The sequence below is a fragment of the Argopecten irradians genome, unplaced genomic scaffold (genome assembly GCF_041381155.1).
Source record: "Argopecten irradians isolate NY unplaced genomic scaffold, Ai_NY scaffold_1280, whole genome shotgun sequence".
Taxonomy (NCBI): Eukaryota; Metazoa; Mollusca; class Bivalvia; order Pectinida; family Pectinidae; genus Argopecten; species Argopecten irradians.
The window spans coordinates 1-9,024 of NW_027188746.1; the positions used below are offsets into that span (position 1 = coordinate 1).

At 36.3% G+C, this 9,024-nt stretch overlaps 1 long non-coding RNA gene across 1 annotated transcript; it reads right to left on the minus strand.

The window, feature by feature from the left end:
* Positions 1-107: 107 nt before the first annotated feature.
* LOC138314066 (uncharacterized) lies at positions 108-5,584 on the minus strand. Its single transcript, XR_011207317.1, has 4 exons — positions 5,513-5,584; positions 3,165-3,283; positions 2,445-2,679; positions 108-227 (listed from the first exon to the last, which is right to left on the minus strand). It is a non-coding gene; the product is annotated as an uncharacterized lncRNA (long non-coding RNA).
* Positions 5,585-9,024: the final 3,440 nt, after the last annotated feature.

Sequence of the window (9,024 nt, forward strand, 5' to 3'; positions counted from 1 at the left end):
GATCCTCTTATCAAACGTAGCTGGATAATAAGGATCTGTATTTTTAATCAGACTGCATTTATCCAATCAATCATCAAAGAGGTGTTAAATATTCTAACTGTGTCTCACGTAAAAATGCCAAGTGATGGTGGGTTTGGGGTTTCCAGTTGCCTTGCAGGTCAGATGTATGAACGAGCCCTTCTTAACACCATGAGGTCTGGTCACAACGGTAATGACTGGCTTGGACACTAAAACAGTAAAAAAAAAAAAAACCTTGGAAAATAACACAAAAGAAACTTCCTACAAAAGAAGCACTACTTCCTACAATTTAATTGATGTAGGCAATTTTATCACGATAGAAAATTAAACAAAACCTACATTTGTGACATCCCCAACAGGCATCAGGGATACGGAAATACGGACACCAAATTGATATAAAGAAGTTGATTGTGTTGAAATAGCCCGTCTCTTTAGCCCCTTAGGGTCAACACCACAATTTGTATAGTTTTGAGGCAGTACTGGAAAAGGATGCTACCCATGCAAAATAATTTTTATCCAATGCTTTATGCAGCCCAATATTAGTTCAATTTTGAGTCACCAAACAGGAATGCTACCTATCTTTCCTTTTAATTCGAGCAGCAGAAATAGAGGAGTCGATTGTTGACGGAAAGACAGACGATGGATGCTGGGGTATCGTATAAGCGTATGATTACTTAGCTGTAATATTGTAGCTCAAAAGAGTTTTTAGGTCACCTGACAATAGGTTATGGTGACCTACTGCGATAGTGTTTTGTCTGCCGTCATGCGTCGTCATTCGTGCATCGTCCGTCGTCCGTCATGCGATGTTCGTTAACATTTCCTTGTGAATGCGATAGCTTAAATAAATATCAACCGCAAGATCTCGGAAGATTTTGAAAATCAGCGTAATTTGACAGTAAATGACGGAGTTATTGGCCTTTGCATTAATTATTATTTTTGGACCTTGTGAACACGATAACTTGAGTAAATATGAAATGAGCTTAATGAAATTTTATAGACTAATATTAGAAAGATCTCAGACGATTTCGAAAATCAGCACGATTTGACAGTGATTTACGGAGTTATTGCCCTTTGCACTAATATTTATTATTGGACATTGTGAACGCGTAACTGGAGTAAATATAAACCGAACCTGAAAACAAAATATTTGTAGACTCACATTGTAAAGATCTCGGACGAGTTCAATAATCTGCGTGATTCGACCGTAGTTTACGGAGTTATTTCCTTTGTACTAATAAATATTATTGGAACTTGTGAATACGAAAATTTGAGAAATGTAGACTAAGCTGAATGAAATTTTGTATGTAGACTAATATTGGAAAGATCTTGGATGAGTTTGAAAATAAGTGCGATTCGACAGTAATTTACGGAGTTATTGCCCGTTACACTAATAATTATTATTGAACCTTGTGAACACAATAACTTGGGTAAATATGAACTGAGCGTAATGAAACTTTGTATGTTGACTAATATTCAAAAGTTCTCGGACATGTTCGAAAACAGTGCGATTCGACAATAATCTATTTTATGATTCCTAGCCTAGACTAATATAGTCTACAAAATAGGTTGTTTTTCATCTGCTTTTCCCAAGGGAAAAGGGACGACTGGTTTGTCTGATGTCAGGTTAATGGATGGTGCTTGTTGTTTAGTTGTTGTGGTGGTATCATTCAATAGTACTGTTAAGTATTAATAAGAGGCAGCACAAACATACTGCATTGACCTTTACTATTAGTAGCACGTTTAAACCAAACTTGTTAGTTGTTTGGTGGTTTATTAACAGAAAGGATCATTTATGAGCTACCCTTTATATGCAATGTGTATATCTGTATTCTTTTAAAGTCGCGATATGATGGTACTGTGTTTCTTTGCAATAATGGAAATCTCTTTAGAATTCTATCAAACTGAAACGTTTCGCCAGAGACACTCTCCACAAGTAATCTAAGCATTGTTACAAACTTGTTACAAACCAATCTGACTAAATACAGATCAGTATATCCACTCCGTTCAATAGAGGATCTGACAACATCCCGTAAGGGGTCATGTTCGGATGACCTTTCAACCACGTGTTCTTCATATCAAATACATTTTCTAGAAATCGTTACGTCATTTCATCCCAGTATACATATGCATTAAGCTTTGTTGTGCTCTTTGGGCGAGATGACTTGTACAGGAAAATAATTCGGACAACATTTTCATACTATTTCATCCCCAGTCAAGATTCTGGCAGTAGAAATTTGATTGGCCATTTTACAAAGGTCACAAGAACGTGACCCCTAATGGGATGTTGTGAGATCAAACGTAGTGATAATAAGGATCTATATTATAAGCTGCATCTCTTAAAGTCTCAACGTGACGCTGTTTCACATACACATATAGACATCTGACAAAAGTAATCTTAACTAGTTTCAATACTGTTAAATTCTCACATGGCAGTGTTGTGGTTGGTATCGGAGTAGTGGTCTGAGTTGTAGTAGGCGTTGTAGTGGTTGGTGTTGTGGTTGTAGTAGGATCTAGAATATCCACATATCGAGTATCCGATCCTTGTGAGTTTCTGGCCTTACAATTGTAACGACCGTAGTTTAGATCAGTCACACCGTCGATGTAAATATCTGCTCCATGGTTTCCTACCCGGACATTTGTTGGCTTCGTATCACCAAGCGCCTATATTAATAAAACATCGTATAATCCCTCAAATATCCGGTGACTTTGCTAGTGTAATATTGGAGAAAGTGCAACAAGATGAAGCCAAGTTTACCAGAAATTACGGAGTATCAGTTATCGCCAAAACACTTTATCTGATTGAAATACAGATGCTTATTACCACGCCGTTCAATAAAGTATCTGACAGCTTCCCGTATGGGGAAATGTTCGGATGACCTTTATGGTTTTTGGGCGAGGTGGCTACGTATACGAAAATAATTCTAAAAATAATTTTTCAAACTATTTCGTCCACTGATATTCGCTGTCAATATTCTGCAGGCAGCAATTGGATTGGCCATTGCTAAATGTCACATGGACATGACCCCGAATGGTATTTCCTCAGATCCTCTTATCAAACGTAGTGATAATAAGGATCTGTATTTTAATCAGACTGCATTTATCCAATCAATCATCAAGAGGTGTTAAATATTCTAATTGTGTCTCACGTAAAAATGCCAAGTGATGGTGGGTTTGGGGTTTCCGGTTGCCTTGCAGGTCAGATGTATGAACGAGCCCTTCTTAACACCATGAGGTCTGGTCACAACGGTAATGACTGGCTTGGACACTAAAACAGTAAAAAAACCTTGGAAAATAACACAAAAGAAGCACTTCCTACAATTTAATTGATGTAGGCAATTTATCACGATAGAAACAACAAAACTTACATTTGTGGCATCCCCTAGACTGGCCACCAGTCTCTAGAATATTAAAAAAAAATCACTAACATTTGGCTAGATTATTTTTATCTCTACTACATGCCTGATTCTTTAAACTAGGGGGAGATAATCTAGTAAAGAACTCTGCTGAGAAAGCCTTATCAACAACTTAGGGTCTGGTGGCCAGTCTAGGCATCCCCCAACAGAGATACGGACACCAAATGATATAAAGAAGTTGATTGTGTTGAAATAGCCCGTCTCTTTAGGCCCCTTAGGGTCAACACCACAATTTGTATAGTTTTGAGGCAGTACCGGAAAAGGATGCTACCCATGCAAAATAATTTTTATCCAATGCTTTATGCAGCCCAATATTAGTTCAATTTTGAGTCACCAGTCAGGAATGCTACCTATCTTTCCTTTTAATTCGAGCAGCAGAAATAGAGGAGTCGATTGTTGACGGAAAGACAGACGATGGATGCTGGGGTATCGTATAAGCGTATGATTACTTAGCTGTAATATTGTAGCTCAAAAGAGTTTTTAGGTCACCTGACAATAGGTTATGGTGACCTACTGCGATAGTGTTTTGTCTGCCGTCATGCGTCGTCATTCGTGCATCGTCCGTCGTCCGTCATGCGATGTTCGTTAACATTTCCTTGTGAATGCGATAGCTTTAATAAATATCAACCGCAAGATCTCGGAATATTTTGAAAATCAGCGTGATTTGACAGTAAATGACGGAGTTATTGGCCTTTGCACTAATTATTATTATTGAACCTTGTGAACACAATAACTTGGGTAAATATGAACTGAGCTTAATGACACTTTGTATGTTGACTAATATTCAAAAGTTCTCGGACATGTTCGAAAAACAGTGTGATTCGACAATAATCTATTTCATGATTCCTAGCCTAGAGTAATATAGTCTACAAAATAGGTTGTTTTCCAGCTGTTTTTCCCAAGGGAAAAGGGACGACTGGTTTGTCTGATGTCAGGTTAATGGATGGTGCTTGTTGTTTCGTTGTTGTCATTCAATAGTACTATTAAGTATTAATAAGAGGCAGCGCAAACATACTGTATTAACATCGATTGACCTTTACTATAAGTAGCACGTTAAAACCAAACTAGTTAGTTGTTTGGTGGTTTATTAACAGAAAAGGTCATTTATGGGCTACCCTTTATATGCAATGTGTATATATGTATTCTTTTAAAGTCGCGATATGTTGGTGCTGTGTTTCTTTGCAATAATGAAAATCTTTTTAGAATTCTATCAAACTGAAACGTTTCGCCAGAGACACTCTCCACAAGTAATCTAAGCATTGTTACAAACTTGTTACAAACCAATCTGACTAAATACAGATCAGTATATCCACTCCGTTCAATAGAGGATCTGACAACATCCCATAAGGGGCCATTTTCGGATAACCTTTCAACCACGTGTTCTTCATATCAAATACATTTTCTACAAATTGTTACGTCATTTCGTCCCAGTATGCCTTAAGCTTTGTTGTGCTCTTTGGGCGAGATGACTTGTACAGGAAAATAATTTGGACAGCATTTTCAAACTACTTTATCCCCAGTCAAGATTCTGGCAGTAGAAATTTGATTGGCCATTTTACAAAGGTCACAAGAACGTGACCCCTAATGGGATGTTGTGAGATCAAACGTAGTGATAATAAGGATCTATATTATAAACTGCATCTCAACGTGATGCTGTTACATATATATAGTGAGACATCTGACAAAAGTAATCTTAAAGATGCTCCACCGCCGACAGAACATAAATCATATTCATCATTTGAACAATAATTGGTGTTTAATCGTATATATATATGCCTAATTAACACAAAAATAATATAAAATAGTTTGTTTCGCCTTTGGTGCGTGCGCATTCAGTACTTCGTTCCATATAGGATACAGTGCTGCGGAATTTTTTCGGGATGCAATTAATTATTTTTCATATTTTTATCTTGAAGTAAAATTAGAAGCTCAAACTTTTCAATGGTGGTAATGGTGTAAAGTAAATAACTTTTGAAACTGAAGAAAAATACTAAATCGTCTGCTACTGGTTTTGATAGTGAAATAATACCATTTGTCAGCGGTGGAGCATCTTTAACAAGTTTCAACTGTTAAATTCTCACGTGGCAGTGTTGTGGTTGGTATCGGAGTTGTGGTCCGAGTTGTAGTAGGCGTTGTAGTGGTTGGAGTTGTGGTTGGAGTAGGATCTAGAATATCCACGTATCGCGTATCTTCACCCTGTGAGTTTCTGGCCTTACAAGTGTAATGACCGTAGTTTAGATCAGTCACACCGTCGATGTAAATATCTGCTCCATGGTTTCCTACCCGGACATTTGTTGGCTTCGTATCATCCAAGCGCCTATATTAATAAAACATCGTATTTTTCAGCCTTACAAGCATACTGACCGTAATTTGTTCTTGGTGAGATGGTTTATGTATATGTCGGCTCCATTGTTTCCCACCCCTGACATTGAGCGGTCGCACATTACCCAGACACTGGAAATCGAAAATTAAAATTGCAAAGATGCTGTAAATGCACATGTATTAGCTGAGGTCTTATTTTATTAACGCTTTCTGCGAAAATAATTTTTGCTAAAATACGATTGTCCTAACTTCCTACATCAAAATTAGTGTATCTAAGTCAGATCCGCTATTTAGCGAGTCGTGATGAGTATCTGTATTTTAATCAGATTGTAATTTCCGTGTTGAAAATGTAGGATAAAAAAGATTGAACAACAGATGATGAAAGTTATATCTTACGTAAAAGTTCCAAGTTTTGGACGGTTTTGGATTGCCATCCGCTCTGCATGTAAGATGGGATAATCGAACCCTTTATGACGTTATGAGGTCTGGTCACAAACGTTATAACTGGCTTCGCCACTATTACGATTACAGAGAGGGAAAAAAGCAAAATTTCATCAATAATTAAACCATAAGAAGTAGAATATATTCAATGAATAGTGTATTACTTGTACAAAGATACTATATTATTGTGGACAACAATCCATTTACATTATATGAACATACTTTATAAAATAACTTACAGGGAGCTGCTGTTGTTGTTGGAGTCGTTGTTGTTTGAGTTGTTGATGTTGTAGGAGTTGGTAGGGTTGGAGATTGTAGTTCCCTTTTCCGTTGAATGGTACTTTGGTTGTTTGCACCAGATTTTCCCCGAACAACCATGAAAGTACAATCAACAGGAGACGCTTTCTTCCCAACCACAGTGAATAGGGATTAATCTGAGGAAATTGGCAATATCTGTAAAGTAAAAAAAAAATATCAAATACCAATCAAACAACGAAATCAATTTAGAATTAAAAGAATATAGATTTCGTCGTGAAGAATTTAAAATCAATTATGTGAAGAAAAAAACATTCAAATGCCGATCAAAACAAATGAAAATCATGTAAGGACATTTAAAGGAAATAAAGAACCCTCGAAGATTTGAAAATTCTGTAAAGAACAAACAACATTTCAATGCCGTGATCACACAACGAAAATCATATTAACGACATAATGGAGTCACCACGATTGTTATTCAGTTACGACAACAATCATGGGAACTTCGCAAGCATTATCTTTTAGGAAATGGCTATCATATCCCTGGACAGGGAGCCAATTTCTTTATAAATTATCAGATCGGCCTTCATTATAAAGGTCGGTTATATGTAATGTCGTATAGAAAGGATTTTCTAGCGGAAAAATCTATCTCCAAGGTAAATTTTTGTTTCAAAATAGTTTTAGTGGTGTTTATTGTGTAAATTATTACGGTTAATAATTATTTCAGTTTTAATATTCAGGTCAAGGGAAAAATGATTCAGCAAAATGTTAGACAAAGCGAGATATAAAAAAAGATTACCCCAATTTTTTAAAAAAAAAGTGTCTTGATTTCCCTTTTTTTGTTAAACGGATGATAACTTTTTAACTAATGTAACCCCTTCTAACGAATATGAAGATACCATTAATGTTAAAACTGCCTTTTTCATTCTTTACCCAACAGTTCGAGGTGAGTAAAAAGGATATTGTATATTTATCAAATTGACATTCCGTGGGAATTTCATTGAGAGCTTTTGGATAGAACTTTTTAACCGTAAATTTCCCATATCCAACAGGAGATCGACAGTCCCACTTACCTGGATCCTGTCAGTCACAAATCCTGTCAGTTATGTTGGTATATAACATTGATCTAAAATTTTGAAACTAGTTCAAATAAATGGAAAAGATACAAAAAAATATCACCAAATGATACTATGATACATCGTATTAAAACAAATTGCAATCATATACACTAATTGTGTTTTAATCCTTTATGCAATAGAGATATCATCTAACCAAAAATATGACGAGACAGAATATTCGGCGATTTTATTAGGCTCGAACAATCTATAAACCGCCATCAATCCTATAGCACCCTTCATATACACAGCCCGCCGCCATTCACATTACCAACCACTAATAATAGTACCGCCTAAATATTTAAATCCTTGTGTACCTCGAGGTTTAAAGACACGAGGATTCAGAAAACAGTTATGAAACGTTTCCGTACCTCATTCACTGGGACAAAGCCTAACTACATCTAACACCACTCACGGTCAGGACTGTTTTCATGTAATCACAGTTGAGACCTTAGTTGTTGGCGTAACAGATAATCCTTACCATGTCAGATCCAAATGCTGTACGTTAAAATATAATAAATACTAAAAAACTTTACGAAAGAAATCAACATTGAAAATCAATATTTTTCTTGTAAATAAAGATTTTTTTTATATATTTTTTTGTGTTTAGTGTGGTGTTTTAATATGTATAGTTGGGTAAAGTGTCTCTCCTCAATAAAACCGGAGTATGTCCACTTATGAAACCGGGGCCAAATCGGCATGTCGTTTTTATCGGTATATCCAAATAGGTTTTCAGATTATGTATCTATCATAGTTCTGGTTTGTGAGGGCACTTTAAATGCCTCGTAGTATTGTCCGATGGATGGAACAGTTATCCCATCCAAAAGACAATTAATTTATGAGACAATAGTGGCCCCTCTCAGACCAGGCCATACAAGGGCTTGGGTTTATTACCAATCTGATTTAAAATACAGATCCTTCATTTAGCACTACGTTGTTTGATAAGAGAAATCTGATGGCAAAATCCCATTAGGTGGTCGATGCACCTCCATGTGACCTTTAGGATAATGGGACCAATCAAAATTGTGCTACTTTGACACCAAAATTGTTGTCAGTGAATTTTTTCCCAGGGACGAAAATTAGTTTGAAAAAAACACTGTCAGAATTTAATTTTTTGGTATATACGTAGTACAGTCATCTCAGGCCCAAAGAGCATAAATACAGCTAATTGTTTTATGGATACTATGGGACAAGACTAATATCGTTTTCAATTGATGCGACAAGTGTGTAAGAAAAATGTAACCCTATATGAAAAGACCCACCGTGGTGGTATTTAATAAGGGTCATCTGGAGTACGTCCGCTCCCTATGAGAAAAAATTGTCAGAATCCCTTTAATATATCGGACTGGCTGCACAGCATCAGTGGGTTATAAGGGCTCTGTAATTATAATTCAGTACTTGGGTTTTATTTACATCAACACCCTCAACCAATGAGACCTAGTTTTCATGTTCATCCGTAA